The following is a 24564-nucleotide window of genomic DNA, read 5'->3' as shown; positions in this document are numbered from 1 at the left end:
CTGCGGAGCCTCGTTACCACAAAACAAATACACAGATGCAAAGACTCCTGTAGAGTTATGGGGTCAGCTAGAGTGTGCAAATATGGCTTCCCGTTTGAGCCACAATACAACACAACTTCAACTATGGATGCCTGTACCGCTAGATGGCTTTACTACCGTCCTGGGTATGACCATCGAAATGTTGTCCCGTACCATACCACAATCTTGCTTCTATGGAAGGCACACATGAATATTCAAAGAGTCACAAATTCATCTATATCGTATTACCTTCTCAAATATGCAATGAAACCAGAACCCCTTGGAAAACTGAACCTCCCTACAGATGATGCAGCAAGGCTTGGACTTCACGGCTTGGACAAAGTAAAAGCTTCAACTAATTGCAGCCTCTATATTATCAAAGCCAATATCTGCAAACAGAGGAAACAATCAATTTTTTGAATATTCCAATCATCACAAGGAGTGAAAGGGTTGAATACATCGATTCCTCTCCACCATCACTACGGCAAAGTTTGCTATCTCATAGCCAGACTATAGTCATGCATCCAATTGATTTATATTGTGCAAGGCCCCTTCAATTTGAGAAGATTACATTCTATGATTACCACAGAAGATACAAAATTCTAAAGCCACACAAACATACTCATGCAGTGAGTTTCCGTGATGCGTACAATAATAGCATCATAGAGAAACAACGTCTCGTCAAATTTACAGAATATGATCCTGGCCATCAAACTGAGGGATTCTTCTTCAATGTCTTGTTGCAAAAACTTTCCTTTAGGAATGAGATGGAACTTCTATCACCAACCAACACACCCTCTTCTTACTTCCTGGAGTGCAAAATCCAGATAATTCTTGATGAAGATTTGGAGATGTATATAAATGAGCACACCCAATGCAATATGCTCGTCTCTAAAAATACAGGACACACTTTAAACCTCATAAAACAAAAGTTCATCCTCAATCTTGAAGATCCACTCACTTGTACAATGAATGACACAGTCGAACCAGGAGTATCTCAAAGTCGTGCTAGAATGCTGAAGCTACTACAAGAGTTTGCTGAGACCAACAATGCAGTTCTGACCTCTCAACAACAAGAAATCTTTGATCGTATATCAGGCCTGAGTAATGGCCTCCATGTCATTACAGGAGTTCCAGGATGTGGAAAAACATTCCTCATAAAATTCTTCACCTCAAGCTTCATAAAAAATAATAAGACCGTTATCTTGACTGCATCAACTGGAGCAGCAGCTGCCCGCCTTAGCAGCCTAGCAACTACAGTCCACTATCGATTCAAGATTCCTTGTTCCAAATAGCATTTTTCGCAAGAAATTCATCCCACATATGAAATATTTGTCGCTATACATGGTGCCGACGTCATTATCATAGACGAGATATCGATGCTAACGAGTACAATCTTCAATATGGTCGTTCGCCAGATAGTTAACATCAACAACGGAACACTTCTTGATCCATTCAGTCAGAAGCTCATCTTGATTTTTGGAGATTTGGTGCAACTTCCTCCAGTCTGCCATCACAAAGAGCCATTATGCCATGTTTGCAACATACAAAACTCAGCTTACATCGCTGCAGCCACTACCCACAACATGACCTTGTTAGTTCGCCATGCTGCAGACCCCGCTTACGTCCACTTCTTGGATACAATCCGTGTCAAGCAACCAACTGAACAACAGATAGCATAAATGCTTTCAGAATGTGTAATTAATGAAACTGAGCTCCTAAGAGTAATCGATGATGCTACTACACTGATATGTACTCATAGGGAGGATGCATATAAGTACAACAACTTGATTTTGTAGAAGTCCTTCTCGGCATCCAATATTGTTGCCATTCCACTGAAGACCAATGATCTTGATGAACCATTACTGCATGAATGGCTCCAAGAAGGCATTCCATGTGATGGACAATACTGCAATTGGGGCTAGATGTATGATTACAGAGAACATCAACTTGGCTATAGGTGCCACGATGGCTCCACTTGTCGAGTACTGGTCAAATTGCTGCTATAGAAGTAATGTTACTTTCCACTGATACCAACATGAAAATACGAAGGACTAAGCATACTACAAGAGCAATCAATTGCAAATGGTTCCACAAAAGCACATTCCCTTTGTCACTCGCGTACGCAATCATTGGACACAAATCTCAAGGAGCAACAATATCAAAGAAAGCCATCCTCATTGTAAAACAAGATTTTGCCCAAGGATTGGCATACGTCATGTTCTCTCGTGTGACAGAAAGACACCATCTCAAAATATTAAAGATTCCAACCCCAAGGATGTTCTGGCCGGCCAGTAAAACACTCCCCCAGTGGTTATACATTTCCTCGCTTATTTTCACATACAAGTCCTCTAATTCTTTTAGCCTTCCATTTCGTAAGGTTCATGGACTACACAATCATTTCTTTGATGACATTTTTCTTGACTGCAGATTTCCTTCACAGCAAGTAACAACCTGCAGCATCTCCTCATGGACACCGACCAGGTAACCATTCCTTGCATTAATCTATTTTGTAGCTACATTTCATGCCATTCAATATGTAAAAAACTCAACTATCATATTTCTCTTTCTCTATCATTCATATATTTGATAAATTCATCAACATCGCAGCTACCTCAAAACCAAAAAACAGTTCTTTTGTATACCCAACTTCAAATGAAATGCGACTAGCAAATATGTCTGGCGAAGCCCTGGGTGCATTTATTGAAGGGTTCCGCACAACTCAGCTCCTCCACTCATACATCAATAAATGCAGCAATCGAAACAAAAAATATAGAAATAACGAGCTAAAGTTGGCAACAAGTACTTCGAACTCTTCATATTCTTGTATTGCAAACACTAAACATTCACAAATTTGGTTGCTTCTACAACATCTACCTTTTTTCTACAGGGTTACAAAAAGAGATACTACTATCATTGGGCATTGACTTTGATGAGTCAACCAAACTACTGCTAGACACAGAAGCCCAAGATATACTAAACACAAAGACTGTTGGAATCACCACCTACGCAATCGAGATGCTTCAGTACGGTTACAAAATTTTCCTTGATAAATTGATCGTTCTCGACAAGAATACAGCAAGCCAGGCACTTTCCAATATGGTCAAAGAGTTTGGAAACGAGTTCAAAGGGAACGACAGAGCAATCTTAACTGATGAGAAATTCACATGGCATTTTAATAGAGACCTTTTCGACGCTCGGTTTGGTGAGACAACTGATCCATTTCAAAAGCTTGAACCACTACACGGTAACCATCTGTGCGCCTTACAGAATATAATTACCTGATTAAATACTAATTGAGCACATCACTTCAGTGCAGGACATTGCCAACGAAACCAACAAGGAGATTCCCAACAACATAACAACTTCACAAGAGGAAGCAGCACGTTCCGATGCTGCTCCAACTCCCAAAAGACAATGACAGATGAAGAGAACTACATAGTTTACTCTATTAGGTGCAAAATCAATAACCGTGTTTACATAGGCATGACATCCGATTTTGAAGCTAGGAAAAGAGCACACATGAAAAATCGACCAAAACGGATGAAACATGATGTGTCGTCCTTTCCCCCATTTTGTCAAAACTTCGAGTTTCATGTACTGCACAATACACACGATAGGAGTACAGCTATTGCACTGGAAGCACAAGAGATAATTACTCAAGATGCAACGTCCACCAAAGGATACAATAATTTGAAGGGACATCCTCCAAAATGCAAGAAGTACTATTATTTAAAACACCATAGAAAAATATAGCGTGCAATGAAATTTAATCTTTGTTCTAGCGTAGCAACTCTCATTCAGTTTTCCCTTCTGTAATAAATTACTTCTCGAGAGTCTTTTCCTCTAATACCTGTGATAATTTTTATGTTACGTTTTGCCATTATCTGTGAGACTTTTTTTAAGTTATGTTCTGCTTAGCTTACATTCTCTAATTTTTTTCTTTAAGTTATATTTTGTCTAGCTTACGTTCTGCAATTTTTTTCTTAAACTTATATTATGTTTAGCTAATGTTCTTACTTTCCTCTACAAAAGAACATCATTCAGCTTTCAGCTTTCAAATTTTAGGATTCAACCGCTACATGTACTGCAACTCAATGACTGATCAAGATACTAATCTGTCCACATTACCTAAATGTCTTGCACTAACATTAAGAGAAATAGATAATCCATTCCATCAACCCCATGTCTAATACTTCTACAAAAAATGATCAACTAATAAGAAACAAACCATGTAGCAACAACTTATATATTTTACAAAAACTTATACATGTACAAATGCTGCACCTTCCCTTCAGCACAAATTAATAGTATTCCTTGCTATTGCTTCTCAATAACTTATCCACTATACATATCAAAACTCATTCCGGCACTCTCCAACATTATGCCTTCTCCTCCAAAGCTTGGCAATCAAGGCATACTAGTTTCACAAAGGCATTGTCTTGTGAGAAGCTTGAAGCTTTCCGCAAAGCTTTGGGCTTACTCCCCTTTGTGGACTGATCATGTCCTCAGGGCATGGCACTTCCCTTTACTCATGTGCCAGCTCTCGTTCACCACATCACTCCGGGGGGGATTTGCTACCATATACATGTGGTAGTGATGTGTGTGAACACATCACTAGGACCGCCGGGTCATTTTTCCCCTCTTAGGAGGTTTTTCCCCCCGAGCATTGTACATACGCCCATCACTCTAGGGCTATCTATCTTTCCATTGCACACTAAGTAACACACTCTCTATTGTGTGCCTTGAGCTTCCTTCATCTTCTCCAAGCTGTGTGCGTTTCTCTGCAACCCTAATTTCAACAAAATGTAATCTAACCTAATCAAATTTAAATTTTAACATAATATCTTTCTCTCTTTGGTTTCTCCCCTTACCTCTCTCTTTTGTCTTCTCCCCCTCTCTCTCTCTCTTTGGTTTTTTATTCTCTCTCTCTTTCTCTTTGTTTAACAGGTCTTGAGTTCAACTCCTCATCGGCTAGATCTTTAAGGTCTCTTGGGATAGTTTCCTATGACGTTAAAACTCTCTTCTTCTTGGGTGTGTGTGTGTGTGTGTGTGTGTGGGTGTGTGTGTGTGTGTGCCAATAAAAAGAGGAAACTGGTATAACCTTTCTATCACCTCAGTGTGGTAGATTGGCTATGCCATTTCCCTCTTGAATAACAGGTCTTGAGTTCAACTTCTCGTCGACTAGATCTTTAAGGTCTCTTGGGATAGTTTCCTATGACATTAAAACTTTCTTCTTCTCGGGTGTGTGTGTGTGTGGGTTTGGGTGTGCCAACAAAAAGAGGAAAATGATATAACCTTTCTATCACCCAAGTGTGGTAGATTGGTTATGCCATTTCCCCCTTGAATAACAGGTCTTGAGTGAAGGAGTACGATTGGAAGTACGACGCGAGAGAGAGTGCGAGAAGAAGAGCACGACGATATGGTGAACTCGCTCTACTGTAATGTGTAGAGCATAGTGAGTTCTTATTAGGTTTTAACAAAAGAATATGTGTACATACCTGGCGGCCCGCCCACTTACCTGAGCAACCACATTGGGCTTTATACCCCAACAACCTCCCACTTAAAGTCCAATGTGGTACTTTAAGTGTGAGAGAAGCTACTATACAAGCTAATATACAAGAGATGCAGAGAAGTGATGTACTACCCTACACCTAACTGCTTGCGAAAATGCGCAAAGCTCTCTGAGGGAAGTCCTTTTGTAAGGAGATCAGCAGGATTTTCTGTGGGGTGAACTTTGACAAGCTGAAGTTGCTTATCCTCGAGCATTTCCCTGATGAAACGATACTTCACATCCACATGCTTTGTCTTTGAGTGATAAACTGGATTGAGAGCCAATTGTATAGCACTTTGACTATCACAATATAACACAGGCATCTCTTCTTTGATTCCCAAATCTGTTACTAGTCGATTAAGACCAATTGATTCTTTGCATGCCTCTGATGCTGCAACATATTCAGCCTCTGTAGAGTAGACTGAGTAACACAATCTTGTAATCTAGAATGCCATGATACTGCTTCACCAGCCAATGTAAAGACATACCCTGACGTAGACCTTTGGTTGTCTAAGTCACCTGCATAATATGAGTCTGTAAAACCCTTTACACTTAGCTCCTGACTCCCATAGCATATATGCATACTCTTTGTAGCTTTCAGGTATCTCAATATTCCTTTCACTACCTCCCAATGTTTCTTGCCTGGGTTTGACATGTATCGACTTACTACTCCCACTGCAAATGCAATGTCTGGGCGAGTAGCAATCATTGCATACATCAAACTACCCACTGCAGATGCATATGGAATCTTATCCATTTCAGCCTGTTCTCCTCAGACACAGGACAATCTTGTTTGCTAAGTTTCACATATGGTGGCAAGGAACACTCAATGCCTTTCCCTTCTCCATATTGAAACGTTGCAAAACCTTGTCAATATACTCTGTTTGAGATAACCATATCAACTTCTTTGATCTGTCTCTGTCAATGCGCATACCAAGTATATGACTTGCCTCACCCATGTCTTTCATGTCAAATGATTTTGCCATCTTTGACTTCAAAGCTGAAATTTCTTCCAAGTGCTTGCCAACACAATCAACATGTCATCCACATACAAAATAAGGATTAGCCAACTGCCATCCTTAGCCTTCTTTGTATATAGACAATGATCGAACTCACTACGTTTGTAGCCTTGAGAAAGCATAAACTTGTGGAACTTATGGTACCATGCCCTGGGTGATTGTTTTAAGCCATAAAGACTCTTTAACAACTGGCATACCAAATCTTCCTTGCCTTTCTCAACAAACCCTTCTGGCTGCTACATGTAAATTTCCACATCTAAATCACCATGCAAGAACGCTGTCTTGACATCCATTTGGTGAAACACCAAATCTAATATGGCAACCAATGCAAGAAAGCATCTCAATGTAGTCATCTTGACCACCGGAGAGAAGACTTCATCAAAGTCAATGCCTTGTTCTTGCTTAAAGCCCTTGGCAACAAGCCTTGCTTTGTACTTTGGATGAATATCGTGAGCGGTGATCTTATACCTGTAAACCCATTTATAAGGTAGAGCCTTTTTGCCCTGTGGTAATTTAACTAGCTTCCATGTCTAGTTTTTATGCCGAGCTGTCATCTCTGACTGCATGGCCAATTGCCAATTCCCGGAGTCCTTCATTTTCACTGCTTCCTTGTAACATGAAGGCTCATTGCAATCTGTCAACATGACATAGTTCATAGATGGAACAAACCGATCAGGAGGTCGTGAGATCCATCCCGATTTATGCAAAATAGGTGGCTGAGGCTCAACCACAACCTGTGGTTCCACTCTATCCTGTCCTTGCTCCTCTTGAGCCCTGACATTTTGTCGTGCACGTGCAGGTCCATCTGCTTGGAAGACAACTCTTCTAATCTCCTCAACCCTCTCTGGTTTAGAATGATATTTGGCTTTATTAAAGTGAACATCATTATTGCGGATAACCTTTCTGGATTCGGGATCGCAAAGTCTGTACCCCATCTCACCAGAATTACCATAGCCTAGAAAGATGCACTTTCTACTCTTTGGCTCAAGTTTGTTCCTTAATTCCTTTGGAACATGAGTATATGCCTCACAACCAAAGACTCTGAGATGCTTGTATGAGGGCATTTTGCCTGACCATACCATCTCTGCCACTGAATCCTTCTGCAAAACATTGCTAGGAGATCTATTTATAAGATGAACAGCTGTTGATACAGCTTCAGCCCAAAACCCATTTGGCAGTTGTGCATTAGACAACATACTTCTGATCTTCTCTTGTAAAAGTCATGAAAGGCGTTTGAAACATACTCTCCACCATTGTCAGTGCGTAAGCATTTAAGCTTCTTGCCACTCTGATTCTCCACAAGTGTCACAAACGTTTTGAAAACACTAAACGCTTCATCCTTGTGCTTGAGAAAGTAAACCCATACTTTCCTCAAGAAATCATCTATAAATGTCATAAGTAAGAAGCTCCCCCTAGAGATAGGTTAGACATAGGTCCACACAAATCACTATGAACAAGTGCCAACTGTGTATCTCTTCTACTGCTTCTATGCTTATGTGGCTGTTGTGTTTGCTTACCATACAGACAATGTTCACAGAATTCAAAATCATTAAATGACAAGCCAGGCAAATAAACAGAACGAGACAAGATTTCCATTCCCTTCTTGGACATATGTCCTAACCGGCTATGCCACAAAGAAACATTCGGCTGCTCGGTTACATTGATTACATTTTTAGAGACATTTGATACATAAATCATGTAAATTCCTCCAAACTTTACTCCATGTGCTACTGTCATAGAACCCTTGGATATCTTCCACATGTTCTGTCCAAAAGTGGTGACGTAGCCAGCATCATCAAGTAAACCTGTGCTGATCAAGCTCTTTGTAATTGCGGGAACATGTCTCACATTCTTCAGCGTGAAAGAAGAGCCATTATGAAACTTCAATTGAACATCTCCAACACCTATGATCTCACATGTCTGCCCATTGCCTAGCCGAACATGATCTTTAGTGGTGACATAAGAGGTAAACCACTCCTTGTTTGGAGACACATGAAGTGATGCCCCTGAGTCTATAATCCAGTCACTCAGTGCATTTCCATCAGATGTTGTAAGAAGAGCTGAGTCCATTGTATTCTTCAAGAAGTAGATGTCTCCTGACACTAGACTGTCATCCTCTGCAACAATGTTTGTCACATTTATTTCTTGAATCTTCACTGAGGACTTGTTCTTCTCACCATGGTCTTCAGCTTTCTCTTTTCCTTTTTCTTCTTTCCATTCTCTGCAGTCTCTTTTCATGTGACCCTTCTTGCCACAATGGTAGCATTCTATGTCACTCTTTCCTTTAGCACTGCGGGACTTGCTACGAGACTGATTCCTCTTTCCACCTTTGTCCTTTTCTTTGGTCCTTCCCCTGACAACTAAGGCTGTTCCTTTACCTACTACGGTCAAACCATCTGGAGGTGCACAATTACTCAAAGCTGTGCGAAAAGTGTCCCAACTTTCCGGTAATGTGATCAACAGGAACATAGCTCTAATAGGTTCATCAAACTTGACACCTTGAGCTGACAACTGACTGTAGATGGTGTTGAATTCATTCAGATGATTGGACATATGTGTCCCTTCTTTCATCTTCAAGTCAACAAGCTTCTTAAGCCAGTATACCTGTGAAGGTGCACTTTGCTTCTCATAAAGATCACTCATCTTTGTCCATGCTTCATAAGCCGACATCTCGTCTGCTACATTGAAGTAAATGCTTTCTGCCAAAGTCAGCATAATGGTAGAAAGTGCCAATTCATCCATTTCGCTCCATTCATTTTCGTCCATATCTTCTGGTTTTATCCCCTTGAGCTTTATAGGTTTTATCTGCTTCTTTTGTACCAACACGTGCCAAATCTGCTTCTTCCACAAAGGGAAATTGGTTCCATCCAGCTTCTTGATATTGTAAAGAGCAGTGTCCTGTGATCCAGCCATAACTACGCTTCACAGTAGTTTACTTTCCTGGGAAAAATTCGGCAGAGTTTCCCCTGTAAACTGACCTCTGAACCAATATCAACCTGTCAAATGAACCAAGAAAGCTTCAGATTCTGCAGAAAATTTGGCAGAGTCTCCTTTGTAAAATGGCTATGGTGTACTCAAAAATAGACCAAAAATAGCTCAAAAAACCACTGTCTCTCTAACACTGTAAGTTGTGGGTAAACCTTTCCTACACCTGTACTGTCTCTCACTGTCCTGTCACTGTCCTGTAAGCATAGACTGCGACAATGCCTCAACGGCAGCAAAGCAAAGCTGCAATCCCAACTGTCTAACTCACAGTCAATACATCCTAGCTGCCTATCTAAGGGTGCTCGAGGGATCGCTCCAAGACCTGTACCACCGAAAGGATCTCAACATTCGAGAATCCCCCAGCTCAATAAAACCTCACTCGACCCTCAACAAAGGCTTCAGTAAATCTGACAATACATAGACTTCCCACAAAGTCATACATCCACAAATTTCCCACTATATGTTGTAACCGTTGAGGCAGTTGTTTGCTGCGTGACTCACAGCCAGCAAACCCTCAACAGACATACATCATCTCTAACAATACATCCCATGTGGAAGCACCTGCAATGTCAGGATGAAATCTGGAATATCAAGCAGCAAACACAAGCTACCTGATGAACTAGTGGATGTCGCCTACAGTCTGTGTGTAGGTGCGCCCATGTCGTATGTGACATGCCTCCAAGAACTGTAAGCCGTCCTTCGTTGTGTAGACAGCCACAAATCAGCACTCTGGAAGTGCAGATATCCTTAGCACTTGCAGTTGTAAGCCGAAACCCCAAATTTGCAGTGTCAGATCTGCACCCGCCAAGACCACGTAGTCGAAAATGGCCTGCGCAGAGCTTTGTCGAAGCCGAACGGTGGCCGAGATAACCTCAGAATGAAATTCTGAGAACACCGTGCCCTTCGGGGCCACCCACAGAATTTGGGGCCGTGTCTTTGCCTGTCGAATCTCACTCCAATCTGAGCAGGTGACTCTGGCTACCTGCAAATGCTGCCTCGAGCCTCGATCTGAGCTCTGATACCAGTTGAAGGAGTACGAGCGGAAGTGCGACGCGAGAGAGAGTGCGAGAAGAAGAGCACGACGATATGGTGAACTCGCTCTACTATAATGTGTAGAGCATAGGGAGTTCTTATTAGGTTTTAACAAAAGAATATGTGTACATACCTGGCGGCCCGCCCACTTACCTGGGCGACCACATTGGGCTTTATACCCCAACATTGAGTTCAACTCCTCATCGGCTAGATCTTTAAGGTCTCTGGATAGTTTCCAACGACGTTAAAACTCTCTTCTTCTCGGGTGTGTGTGTGTGGGTGTGTGTGTGTGCCAATAAAAAGAGGAAAATGGTATAACCTTTCTATCACCCAAGTGTGGTAGATTGGTTATGCCATTTCCCTCTTGAATAACAGGTCTTGAGTTCAACTACTCGTCGGCTAGATCTTTAAGGTCTCTTGGGATAGTTTCGTACGACGTTAAAACTCTCTTCTTCTTCTTCTTCTTCTTCTTCTCTCTTTTCTCTCTCTCTCTCTCTCTCTCTCTCTCTCTCTCTCTCTCTCTCTCTCTCTTTGTTTTATATCTTTCTCTTTCTCTCTCTCTCTCTCTCTCTCTCTCTCTCTCTCTTCCTCTCTCAATGTGTATGTGTATGCATTCTTTGTTTATGCATGTGTGTGTGTGTGTGTGTGTTTTGTTTATGCATGTGCTCTCTCTCTCTCTCTCTCTCTCTCTCTCTCTCTCTCTCTCTCTCTCTCTCTCTCTCTCTCTCAAAAACACAATGTGTGTGTGTGTGTGAGAGAGAGAGGAGAAGGAAGGAGCATACCTGGCTCTCCTTCCTCTCCTCGTGTATGTGTGTGTGTGTGTGTGGAGAAGAAAGAGAGAGAGAGGGAGAGCGCGGGTATCCTTTGCTTGCTTGAGCGCCGAAAACTCAGATCTGAGATCTGAGTTTTCGGGTGCTCTCGGTTTATTTTTTATCCCTGTCGGTGTCGCTATGGGCGTCGCTAAGTTACAAGTAAACTAGCAACGCCCATAGAAACGACCATAGCAACACCGTGGGTTTTCACTTCTGAGCGTCGCACTGCGAGCGTCGCTAATGTGAAGTACCTCTTGTAGTGAAAGCAAGCGACAAGAAAGATGTTGTGCTCATGAAGCTACGAGCCACCTCTCTCTTAGCCTTGTAGCGAACAAGGTTCTCTTGCAACTTATTTTTAACATAGACAACAGGTCGTGAGTACCCAAGCTTTCTTTACTCCCCCCTTACACTATGAAAGTCTCTACTTGTTTATCGTGGTCTTTTACCGCATTTTGTAGAGAGAAGGTCCAAACTCAGTTGGAGGGGGAAGAGAGAGGAGGGCGGGGGGATTTTTTTGTATTTAAACTATTACCGCGATTAAATTTGCTATTATTACCACGTTTATTTTTTAGGGGAAATTTAGCGCCTAAACTTTCAAATTTTGGCTTAAAAATCCCCCCCCCCCCCCCCCCCCCCCCCTTCAAATTTTGGTGTTTCCCTCCTCTCAATAAAAATTAAAGAATATTGTATGAAATTTTCAAATTTAAAAAAGAAAAGAGAAAGAAAGAGAAACAGGGAGAGAGACAGAGAGAGTTTGGGGGGGGGGGAGGGGGATAATAAGATTACACTTGGTTACAGCTAAAATAATCAATGTCGCTTGATTAACATAATTGAGGATGTTCACAAAATTAGAGAGAGAAAGAGGGGGAGAGAGAAATGAATGCATTACATGACCAAAAATATGCATAGCTCAAACTATGGGAAATGTTTATGAATCATCTTTCAAAAGATCCCTACATAAAGCATCATCCAATTCTAAGCCCATGGCTTCTCAATCAATAAAGATAGAAACGGACTTGTCGTTTGTGGATGCATTGGCTTCATCATCTATTTATTCATCATCCTCCATCTCATCATCTTCATCATAATGACAATCATCCTCACTAAGACTTGCCGCCACAAGACTTGATTCATCAACCTCCCTCTCCTCTGTCTCCACCTCATCCAAAGTTGGAGGTGGAAGAGGGTCGAAGATGGTCTCCACTTCATTAGTAGAAAAAATGGTTCTCCCGCGAGGTGTTACGGGAATTACGAACCAAAGTTTTGGTTGGTGGATTGATGGGATATAGGTGACCTATAAAACAGAAGCTCAAAGTGAGTAACATTGGTATAATTGATGCTACAAGCAAATAAGAATAAAAAAGGTAGCTATCACTCACCTGCTCACAATTGAGTGGTAAAACTAAATTGTTATACCTCCCTGTGTGATGCACACTAGAGTCCACCATGTAGAGGCCATTCTCATGTCGTCTAGACACATTTGCAAACCACTTGCACACGAAGATAAAGGTATGAAAGGTTCTAAAATTAACCTTTGATATCCTTTCAATAGCTCCAAAGTACCTGGCTTCATCACCATCTGTGTCAAAGTTGCCCATGATGGCACAATCCATGGTGGTTCTACTCTCGTCAATGTGGCGCGTACAAAAGTGACGACCCTTTGACCACATAGAGTTAAAGGAAAGGCACTACAAAATAATAAAATATCTTTTATCAAATACAAAGATAAAATCATTTTTTTTTCTACAATATGGTTTAGGTATATGAGTACTCTACCTTTCGTATGCAGCCTCGTGCATACTCCCATTCTTTGTTGGTGATGTCTTCTCCGCGCGCTTTTGCTTCGATCATTCTCTCATGAATCCACTCCACACTAATGAGATCTGGGAAACTGCAAGGTGTCTAGGCACAGGGGGTGTCCTCGTTCCTCCATGTGCTTTTTCTATGCTTCTCTCTCTTGAAAACGCCTTGCCTCTGCCACTGTCCACAAGTCCACCCACTTGGTCATAATCTTTGCATTAAGAATATAAAAGTTCTTGACCACTCGGGATAGATTCATATCCAGGTTAAGTAGTTTTCCCTTTCCACTTGGCAAGTGTGAAGTCATCCTTGCATCTTCCTTGTCTGACCACATGCGAGGCATTGCCTCTTGCACGATCCACCCTTTGGCCATACATGCCTCTGGTAGAGACCGTAGTCGCACAAAATCTTTGAGAATCTTTAAAAAACTCTCTAAGAAGAACATCCATCATGCGTGCACTACTCCACATATAGCAATCTCCTCCACCATGTGAACCAAGAGGTGGATTTGACTAGGAAGGATCGATCAAGGAAATGCATCCTCAATGGTTTCTGTTGCAAGTGTTTGAGTAGCAAGAATATCATCTATTTCAATCTCCTTGGAGCTCATAGATCTGCAAGAAAACACACAAGGATACACTAAGTGCTAGTTGAGATTATTGTGTACATAAAAAAAGTGTAGCTGAGTGGAGTCTTCTGGTGTACCTTACTAGCTCTCCAAGTTTGAAAATAGCATCCCTGACTTTCACCGGCAGAATGAACTACAATGTAAATTAGGGGAAGGGAAAGTGAGAGAAATTCATACACACAAACTATAGATAGAATAGGGAGAGGGACATTACCTAAAGCATCTTGTGCCAATCATGGGACTTCAACCCCATACAATTGAACGCTTCCACCTTTCTTCGCTTTTGTGAAAGCTCCCTTTGACGACCTCATGTATTTTGTTGGTGTGCGAATAGAAGAAATGCTACGCTTCACTTTGTCTAATTCTTCTTTGGCAAGCATCCATGGTGCTTCAGCAAGCACAATCTTTCCATTGGGGGCACAACGTGGAGTAGCAAAAGCAGGGCCCTAGTTTTCCGTTGTTGATTCCACTGCTTGATCTTTATTGAAGACCTCGTGTGATATAGTGCTAAGGGGGACCGTTCGAGAGGGAGGGGCCACACCCAGCTGTACCTAGGGTAAAGGGGCCAGTAAAAAAACACCCCCTATAGTCTAGGACTCGTCGGCGGCTTTTAATAATACAAATTACCTCCAATGTTGGGACACATTCAGCTAGTATGCGACTGGTTAGTGCAAGGCAGGTTGCATCATGGCCATCGGATCGTGAGTTCGAGTTGATGTGGCACAGTGGTTCATATTTCACCCTTCGCTGGTTTCTCTTTCACATCATTTTTTGTTACACACAAAATTTTGTGTTACATCCTATGTACTGCGCGTCTTCCCATTCGCAATATGGCTTCCATCCCCAATAGATCTTATGCTTAGCTATCGAATGCGCCCTCCCAAGTTGTGAACAGAGCAACAACACGGTTGAAATCAGCCATCTCTCTTAGGTGGCCTTAACTTGGGTTTTTTACCCTAGATAGCCCTCAACTTTATGTGCCACGAGGTGCAAACCATGGGATCAATGGTCCATTTCAGGTCGCCACAAAATCTGGGCCGTTGATTTGTTAAAGCAAATCTTGGGATCCCAAGATTAGTTTTTTACTTGTTTTAAATTCTAAGATCAAATTAAGGTACACATGTAGGCGTAATGACTAAGACATTGGGCGCGCACACCCAAGGACTTCGAGGGAGTTCCAACTTCCAATCGTGGATGCGAGGAAATAGATAAGGCCTGCCATAGTTTTGCCATAGCTCAAGCCGATCCCGTGTTATATTCTCTTGTCTGCGCTAGAGGAAGTTCGACTACCACAGTACCCCACCTCTCCCTTCCCCCCCCCCCCCCCCCCCCTCTTCTCTCTCTCTCTCTCTCTTTGTATATTTTTTCTCTCTCGATTTTTCTTTGTTTTTTTGTGGCAATGTTAGCGGTTATACACTACTCCTCTTATAGTGTTATCCCTTCTCCACCGCCATCGCTAACCCCTTCTTCAATCGTTAACCTAACCTTTATGAAACCAAAAAATTTGGAAAATGTCTTTAGCTTTGTCCATACAAATGAGTCTGTGTTAACATAGTTCATTGTTGCGCTCAGTTTCAAAAAACTTAATATTTTATGGTGAGAACAAATGTTTTGAAATGCTAGTGTCACTTTCTTTGTTTTTTTTTTTTTTTTGGGTGCAAAGCCCACAATATGTGGGCGAGTATATTAGCAAAACCAAAAAATTACATAAACTTCCGTGCTCAACACGAGCCATGGAATCAAACAAACACAACCAACATCATCTCCCTGCACCATGCTTCGCTTGAGACGTGGCAAAAAAATTTATCATCAAAGACGAGAGTCCTGGCTTTTATAAGGAGCCATAACCTGAAAAACAAACAACCAAACTCCACTAACAAGAGGTAATAACCCAAACCTTGAGTGCCACCATCAGGAGGGGGACTACCACTCCAGCCCCAGATGCCCACAAACAAGGGAATACACCCAACAACATAACCAACAAGATGACTCGGAACTAGCATGAAACAAGAGAGCTTGAGATACGTAGATAAAGGCGCATAAGGGGGAGCATCAAGCTCCATCACCTCGGACAGAATCGCCAACTTCAGTGGGCTTTTGTCGAAGAGCCACGCACCGTCAGCACAACCGAAAACCACAAAGCAAGAGCTAGCTCCACAGACCATGGCTAAAAGGGGAGTCACCCCGTTGAGAGAAATCCTCTAGTGCCACCATACAAGGCAACTACCGCCACAAGTTGCCATGCATGGCTGAAGGATCCCAATGACCATGACACCAAACCCCACCAGACGATCGATTTAGCCTCCAGAAGAAGACGTAGGGGAGCCTCCAACACGAGAGCTAGTGTCACTTTCTTATTTTCTCGCACACAAAGAGGCCTCTTATTATTAAATTCCTATGAGTAGCCTTATGTAGGTCATAATGAAAGAGGACACCACAAGAACTAAGAGCTTCATCCCGTTGAGCGCATGGAGGGGCTCAAAGTGCTACAGGCTTGCTAGATTATGGTCTCGCTAGAGACTTGGAGTGCATGCAGAGATCAGGCTATTGCGTCACAACCCCTGCAAAGGTCTGGATCTTTTCAAATTTTTAGAGTGCATATAAGAAAAGCATGCTGAAAACAGATATTCTGTAACAAGTGTTGCAAGAAGCTAAGAGGTAAGCCGTGCTTTCATGTGATTGATTTTTGTGTGCGACCCTCATGTGACCTAATGGCAACTTCCAGAGCAGGCCAGGAGTAATCCCTCTAGAACCTCCCCAAGCTCTTGGTGGGACAAGGATCTAAGAACTTTCTGATACTTTTTCACCATGAGGTTGGTGAGGGGACATGCATAAACAATTTTTGATACTTTCTCACTCTGATTGCTTGGTGAGGGGACGCTCCACAACATTAAATCGTATGGGGTCTTAAATATGACCGAGCGATGGGATCGACGACGGTGGATTGAACATGGGGATCTTGAGGCAGATGGTTGGGTGGAAATAAAGTCAGGGTCAACGTTCGTAGGGTGACTCCAATGCATGACCTGCCTCTAGGCAATGCCTCTAGGCAAGTGGACGTTCTACCCACGTGGACGTGTAGCTTTTGATGGCATCCATGACAAAACAAACCATTATATAGTAAGGGTAAACACATGAAACATGCAAAAGTAAACTCGGACACCATGTGATGGTGCACGCCAGTTTTGAGTCGCGTACCCTAGTTTTCCGTTGTTGATTCCACTGCTTGATCTTTATTGAAGACCCCGTGTGATATAGTGCTGAGGGGGACCGTTTGAGAGGCAGGGGACACACCCAAGCGTACCTAAGGTAAAGGGGCTAGTAAAAAACCGGCCCCTATAGTAGGACTCGTTGACGGCTTTTAATTTTACAAATTACCTCCAATGTTGGGACACATTCAAGCTAGTGTTCGACTAGTTAGTGCACGGCAGGTTGCATCATGGCCGTCGGATCGTGAGTTCGAGTCGATGTGGCAAAGTGGTTCATATTTCACCCTTCGCTGGCTTCTCTTTCACGTCGTTTTTTGTTACACACAAAATTTTGTTTTACGTCCTATGTACTATGCGTCTCGCCATTCGCAATATGGCTTCCATCCCCAATAGATTTTATGCTCAGCTATCAAATGCGCCCTCCCAAGTTGTGAGCAGAGCAACAATGCGGTTGAAATCAGTCGCCTCTCTTAGGTGGCCTTAACTTGGGGGTTTTACCTAGATAGCCCTCAACTCTATGTGCCACGAGGTGCAAACCATGGGATCAATGGTCCATTTTAGGTCGCCACAAAATCTAGGCCATTGATTTGTTAAAGCAAACCTTGAATCCGAAGATTAATTTTTTACTTGTTTTAAATTCTGAAATCAAATTAAGGTACACATGCAGGCGTAAAGACTAAGACATTGGGCGCGCACACCCAAGGACTTGCGAGGGAGTTCCAACTTCCAATCATGGATGCGAGGAGGTAGGTAAGGTCTGCCATAGCTCAGGCCGATCCTGTGCTATATTCTCTTATCTACGCTAGAGGAAGTTCGACTACCACGGTGCCATACCTCTCCCTCTCTCTCTCTCTCTCTCTCTCTCTCTCTCTCTCTCTCTCTCTCTCTCTCTCTCTCTCTCTCTCTCTCTCTCTCTCTCTCTCTCTCTCTCTCTCTATCTTTGTAGAGCGAGCTAGGATTGGAAATGGAGAAGAAAGGGACAAGCAATATAGTGCATATGAAAGGGGGCACAGGCTCAGGAAGCTTCAATGAATTCTCCAAGTCGCTACAGAGAAATGCGAATGAGTTCTTTTGGCCAAAGCTTGCTCGTGCCATCGCCAACGCGTGCTGCAAGTTCCAGCTATCTCCAGATGTCAATGATTATCATGCCGATGATGGATCAACCGCTTGCTTGGCCATTTCAGACTTTGGGTGCTCCTGTGCTTCGAGCACCATCAATTCCATGCGTTTCATTGCCCACTCGGTAGTCGAGCTCGTACAAAGCCAAGCACGGAAGGTTGATTTGCCTCCCAAGCAGCCCCAGCTTTATATCCAAGCCTTTTTCAATGACCTTCCTTCAAATGACTTCAACACCCTCTTTGCCCTTTTATCTTCCTCTCATGAACCTGCAACACAAGCTGGTATTTGGTGTGTGTGTGTGTGTGTGTGTGTGTGTGTGTGTGTGTGTGTGTGTGTGTGTGTGTGTGTGTGTGTGTGTGTGTGTGTGTGAGAGAGAGAGAGAGAGAGAGAGAGAGAGAGAGAGAGAGAGAGACTAAAACTCTTTTGCAGTGTAACTGCTATAATTGCTTGCAGACTTTCATTTCATGCCCTGCGGTCTTCCTGGCTCGCTCTTTTCTCACCGCTTCCTGCACATTGGCTTATGCACCCTTGCCTCGCATAACCACAAGGAGCTTTTGGCATGTTACCATATAGAAATTTGTTTTGGGTTCCATGTACTTCCTAGATCTAAGTAGGAAGTAAGGAGCTTTTTGCTAGATTGAACTAGAAAATTCATAAGTTCCTATATGATAGGTCTATAATTGCTGGATGGAACTAGCAACTTTCAAGTAGCTCTAGATTTCCTATATAGTACTAAGTGGAGTTTCTACATAGAAGTAGTAAATCCTTGGTCTAATGCAATTACTATATAGCAACTATGTGTAATTGCTAGTTGGAAGTAGTAGATCCCAGTTCCACACAATTACTATATAGTAACTATGTTGAATTGCTAGTTAGAAGTAGCAATTCCTAAATTCAATGCAATTACTATATAGTAATTATGTAGTCACTAGTTACAAGTAACAAATTCTAGGTCCAACCCACTTACTAAGCATGCCTTTCCACATCGCAATATAGTGATTATTTTATACTAAGCACTAATCATATTACATATTCTTTTAATATATGTATGTACTATGGTACTTATACTATGTTTTATTAAGTTATTTTGTGATGTTTTTATTTTTTCTTGTAATTCATTTTTGCAAAGAAGCATCGGAATGCATTGTAACTCTCATATTCCATGACCTTGAAAAAATCAATACCTAAGTTTGGGCACTTATCTATATCATTTTCTCATTGTTTTTGTTTTTTTTAAAAGGTCTATTGTATGGTGAGATTTTCCCAAGGAAAGTTGTGCAAGACCTATTTACTGTGTCTACTTTCAAAGGAGAGATTGTGGCACCATCTCTTACTTTTTTATGGTCTAATTATGAAAATACTTATTAGTGTAGCTTAGAGGTGATACAAGTAGTGCAAATGGTGCTACACTCCTTGAAACTCATTGCATATATATCTAGTGCAACGGGAGAATGTATTTCCTACTACAAGAGGCAATAGATTAAAAAGTTTAAATGTCAAATGTCCATATTAAGGCTTATAAATTCCATCTCTACTTCATGCTTGTTGAAGTTTTGAGATATTGTGTTAAGTTTGGCATTAGGTCTCTCCCATCTCTAAAAAAAATATAAATCCTTTCAAAACATTTAAAGTGCCTAAGTGAAGGGTAAGTTTAGGAAATGAAAAGACACATGAAGGTGGAGAGTCAAAAGTCTTCTTTTTTTTTTGTCTATATAAAGTGGTGGTCTACTTTACATGGTACATTTGTGTTTCTCTTTTCCTTTACTTTTTCCTTAATTAGCATTTTCTTTTACTTAAAGTGTCTTTGCACTATGTACTTGCAATATGTAGGTAGTGATTTTTTTTTAAAAAAGCTATTAAAAATACCTTATATTTTGTGTGTGTGTGTGTGTGTGTGTGTGGGGCATATAATACACACAAAAAAGGATTGAAAATAAGATGATGGGAACAAATTGACACTTTGGACTTCATGATGAAATCTAAAATAAAATACACTAGCTCAAACATGGAAAATTTTCAAAAACAAGACATAGCTAAATGAATAGAGCACCAAAACAAAAACTTAGATACATTGAAAGAGATTAGAGGAAGGATGGAAGTAATGCAATGCAAAGTGATGGAGAGATCCATTTTCAAGGGAAAAAATCAAACAATATGCATGATGGAATAGCTTTAGAAGTTCCTTGCAACCCGAGAGAGAGAGAGAGAGAGAGAGAGAGAGAGAGAGAGAAGGGTAGAGATATATATGGAGAGAGATAGAGATAGAGAGAGGCCACAAATACCCTTGAAAAGTCCTACTGCTTCGGTCTACATCTCTTCGCCTATTTCTATGCCAACCAAATATTTGTGCCCTTGCTCTCTATATTGTAGATTGAAGCAATGATACTAAATACCTTCCGCTCACAAGGATGGTGGGCGATGTAGTAGAGGAAGGCAATAGGATATTGTGATGATTCAATGTTAAGCAAGAGAAAAACAAGAATTGAAGGCATGCCAAGAATTGGAAAGGGTGGGGATTCAAAGTTGGTCAAAGAAAAGAGAGTATATGGAAAATCGTTTGTGTAGGCAAATAAGTGGTCAAGAGAGAGCATGTATCGAGTATATCCAATGTGTTTCCACATGAAGCGTCTCATGAGGGTAGTTTAGAATTTCTCAAGTACGGAAATGGTGGCTTGGTTAGGGTACAAAGGGTGGCTAAGCTTCGTCTAAAATTTGGTGCATTTTTTACTTAGTTTATTTTGGAGTTTGGTCATAAGACAGTGTAGAGTGTACCATAGGAGGACTTATCACAAGTGGATTGGGATAAAGTGACTCAAAGAGGGCACCTTTAATGTTTTGGAAGATGTCTCAAGTAGGGAGTAAGGGTTGGAGTGCATGTTGTGCTATATATCGTATCTCTATATATAGCCCCCTGCTCCCCTCTATATAAACTCATCTCGTGTGACCACTTAACACACCTTTAGGGTTTGCAAATGTGGTGTCGTGTGATGTGTAAGAATTTTGATTGAAAACTCTTTAAAATTGATTTTATGTTGTTTTGTTTCAGTTATTTGATTTAAATTTATAAATATTGTATCGTAAATATGATTTTGTTACTTTGTCAGGGCAAGTATGAGTTGCCCACAATCATTGTTACAACAGCTACTAGGAGGATCTAGTGAAGAGGCTATTAAAACTCTCAATGTGTGGAGAGCAAATTATTCTGGAAATAAGAGGGTAACTTCGGATCCCTCTAGCACCGTTGCAATCAGTGATCCACCTAGATATGATCCTGTTGTGTATGATCAGATTTTTAGGCCACCACCACCAAAATTGAGAGAGAAAAATAAGTTGTATGGTCGAGATTTTCTCTTAAAACAGCATCCTGAGCAATATAGAGTATTATATGTCAATTATGGAGAGGTGAGAAAGTGGTTTGCTAAAGATTGGCGATCTTCGTAACAACAATGAGCGAAAGAATGTAGTTTTGAGGATCATTAAAGAGAATATAGCAACACTCAAGGCCATCACAATAGATGGTGTGGCTTATCCATGGAAGGAGGAAGATTTATACACATGGTGTATCAAGTCTTTAGCGGCAAAACGTAAGTGGAGCAAAAAAAAGACAAGCCAAGAGACACTTTGCTCAACCAACTCCATGGTATAGTAATTTATGTTGAGCCTATATCTGTTTTGACATCTTTGCAAGTTTGTTTAATAATATTTAGAATTATAGGTCTTATGTACAGATGATGATAATATAACGATTGAGCACAAGGATGAGAAAGATGATCAAGAAGGAGAGCTTCATGCAATGGTGAGTACATATTCTTTTATGACAGGGGTTTTATTTGATTTATTCCATGTTATTCACATTAAACTTCTTTCAGATTGAGAGTTCTCATATTGATGAGCAAGTGACGAAGTTTGTTATCGATGATAAAGCTGATGATATATCAAATCGTGTAGGTTCTTTTGTGCTATGATATTTAGATTATTTATGCTTGCTATGAGGTAGTAATATGTCTACTTTATTTATGTTTCTTTTTTGTGAATGTAGAAAGATGAGGATGTGTATATTCCTGATATGTCATGGATGGAAGAAGATGATCCAAAAAGTTCTTATGAGGTTCGTTAATCAATCAATCTGTGTGTGTGTGTGTGTGTGTGTGTGTGTGTGTGAAGATCATGTTTTCTTTACAATTGTATAGGAGTATCAACATTTTATAAGAGATGAAAGGTCGAAAGTCTCATTACAAGGAAAAGAGACACATATAGATCATGAGGGAAATGGCAATGGTGATAATGTGACGAAAAAGGTTTGATTGTAAAAAACTTATCTTTTGATGAGATTCATGCTATATTTTAGTTATGTAGTGTCTTTATTTATTTTTTTCGTGAGAAAATGAAGGATAAAAGTACAAGTGAGTCTTGTGTTGCGGATGATATGGATGCGAACTCTAGGAAAAGCAATCGAAAGAGAAAGGTATACTTAAGTTTCTTATTATCTTACTTAGGGTTAGTGTGATGCTCTTCTTAGCATTTTAAGTTATTGAGTCATTTTTATTTTAAAAGGTTACAAGTAAGTTAAAAGATTTGTTAGAAGAAAAAAACAAAGCTTCCAAGGCGGCAAAACATAAAAAAAAAGGTAATTACTTAGGATTTCATTTAAGAACAGTCTTTGATTGCTTATAAATAACTTTATTACTTCAATGGTATAGGAGTCCTTAAGAGAAGATGGTGAAGAGAAGTCTCTTATGAAAACCAAGGTGTGTTTTAGATCATATGAAGTCTTGCTTGCATTAGTTTCTTAATCATCAGAAAGATATAGCATTTTAGAATCTTACACTTGCATCATTTTTTTTTGTAGGCAAGAGCATTGTCTACTAGAGACAAAGAAGTCATTCTAATGAAGTGGCTTCATACTCAAAAAGTGGAAGAGATCTACCAATTGATCAAGCCCACTTACTGTGCTTTGAAGAAGACACATTCATTCTTTGGCAGGAAAGTGAATGACACTACTTCGTCAACAATGTGTGAGGACTTAGTGGCATGGCTTATAGTTCAAGGAGTAGTGCATATCGATTTTGCAAAGCTAGGTGTTTTTACTTTAAAAGACGTTCATTCGTGTAATGATGATTAAGTATTGTATCTAAATGGACATTCTCAATGGTTGTTGATTTCCAATGTGTATTAGCCTGAGGTCAAATGACTAATATGCTTTATGTTTAGATGAGCACTCTCAAGTAACATCATATCTGAAATTGACAAGTGATCTTGAATTCCCTTGATTCATCTAAAAATTATTTACTAATTGACTTAATAATTGGATATTGTAGTTGCTACATGGATTACTACATGGATATTGTAGTTACTAGATGAATTACTATTTCATATATTTGAGTTGCTAGATATATTGCTAGTTTCATAACACATCTCAAACTAGTAAGTGAGATTGCTTTCTTGATTCATCTAGCAATTATCTTACCATATAGCTACTCAACTTACTATATGGTAAGAAAATTACTACTTGAAGCATCTAGGAGTATCCTCACGCTTACTAGTTTGCACTTTTGCTAGATGTGTGTATCGAAACTAGTAATATATCTAGAAATTATATATTTTTTGCCATATGGTAAGTCGTCCAAAGCTCCTTGTGAACCTATCCAAGCAAGGCACCTAATGATTAGGTGTGGAGAGTATGCATATGTGTACATATATAGCCTCCATAGTTTAATTAGGAGATCAAGAGCAATTCAATATTTGTGTTGATTTGTTGTTAAAGGTGCCAGATGCTGTCCAAGACCCAAGCTCCACAGCGTGGAATGAGAATGGAACCTGGATTCTCGAAGGCTGCAAACCAGAGACGGCTGCGGCATATAAGGCACAATTCGTGAAGGACTTCACTTTCTTTCTGCGACATCAAAGTGAAGAGTTTGTACCAGGAGGTCTCCTCTTCTGTGTCATGATAGCTTCAAGCATAAATGTCACATCGACGGTTGTGCCTAAGCTGGATCGCAACCATTTTCACACAAATCTGCAGATTGCATGGAGGCAGCTGGTGTCAGAGGTACTCATTTTATTGAAGTGGAGTCATGGATTTTTTCTCTGCTCACAAGCTTGATACATGCATATGGACTTCTCATATAATGTAATTATTGCAGGGCATGCTAGAGTAGGAATCTCTAGACACATTCAATTTTCCATTGTACTTTCCCACAGTCGACGAAGTGAAGGAGATGGTATGTGGTGACGCATTGCGAGCAGAGTTTGACATGGTGGATTTGGAGCTCGTGGAGATTGAGAGAGCGCCCGCACGTGTGTGGATGCAGACCACGGCAGCAGACGCGTAAACATGGGATAGGACATGCGAAACGATGGCGAGAAAGTTTGTGGGAAGCCTCATCTA

The 24564-nt window shown here is 40.9% G+C and overlaps 2 pseudogenes; both read left to right on the top strand.

Annotated features, from left to right (window-relative positions):
- The first annotated feature begins 18021 nt into the window (after window positions 1-18021).
- The window catches only part of LOC147426794 (gibberellic acid methyltransferase 1-like), a 6676-nt pseudogene continuing 133 nt past the window's right edge, over window positions 18022-24564 (top strand).
- LOC147426795 (uncharacterized) lies at window positions 20841-23298 on the top strand (annotated as a pseudogene).

This window comes from Adiantum capillus-veneris, chromosome 24 (assembly GCF_014529385.1).
Source record: "Adiantum capillus-veneris isolate H3 chromosome 24, ASM1452938v2, whole genome shotgun sequence".
Classification (NCBI taxonomy): Eukaryota; Viridiplantae; Streptophyta; class Polypodiopsida; order Polypodiales; family Pteridaceae; genus Adiantum; species Adiantum capillus-veneris.
Note: the sequence above shows the minus strand (reverse complement) of the source record. Positions and strands in the feature narration are given on the sequence as shown.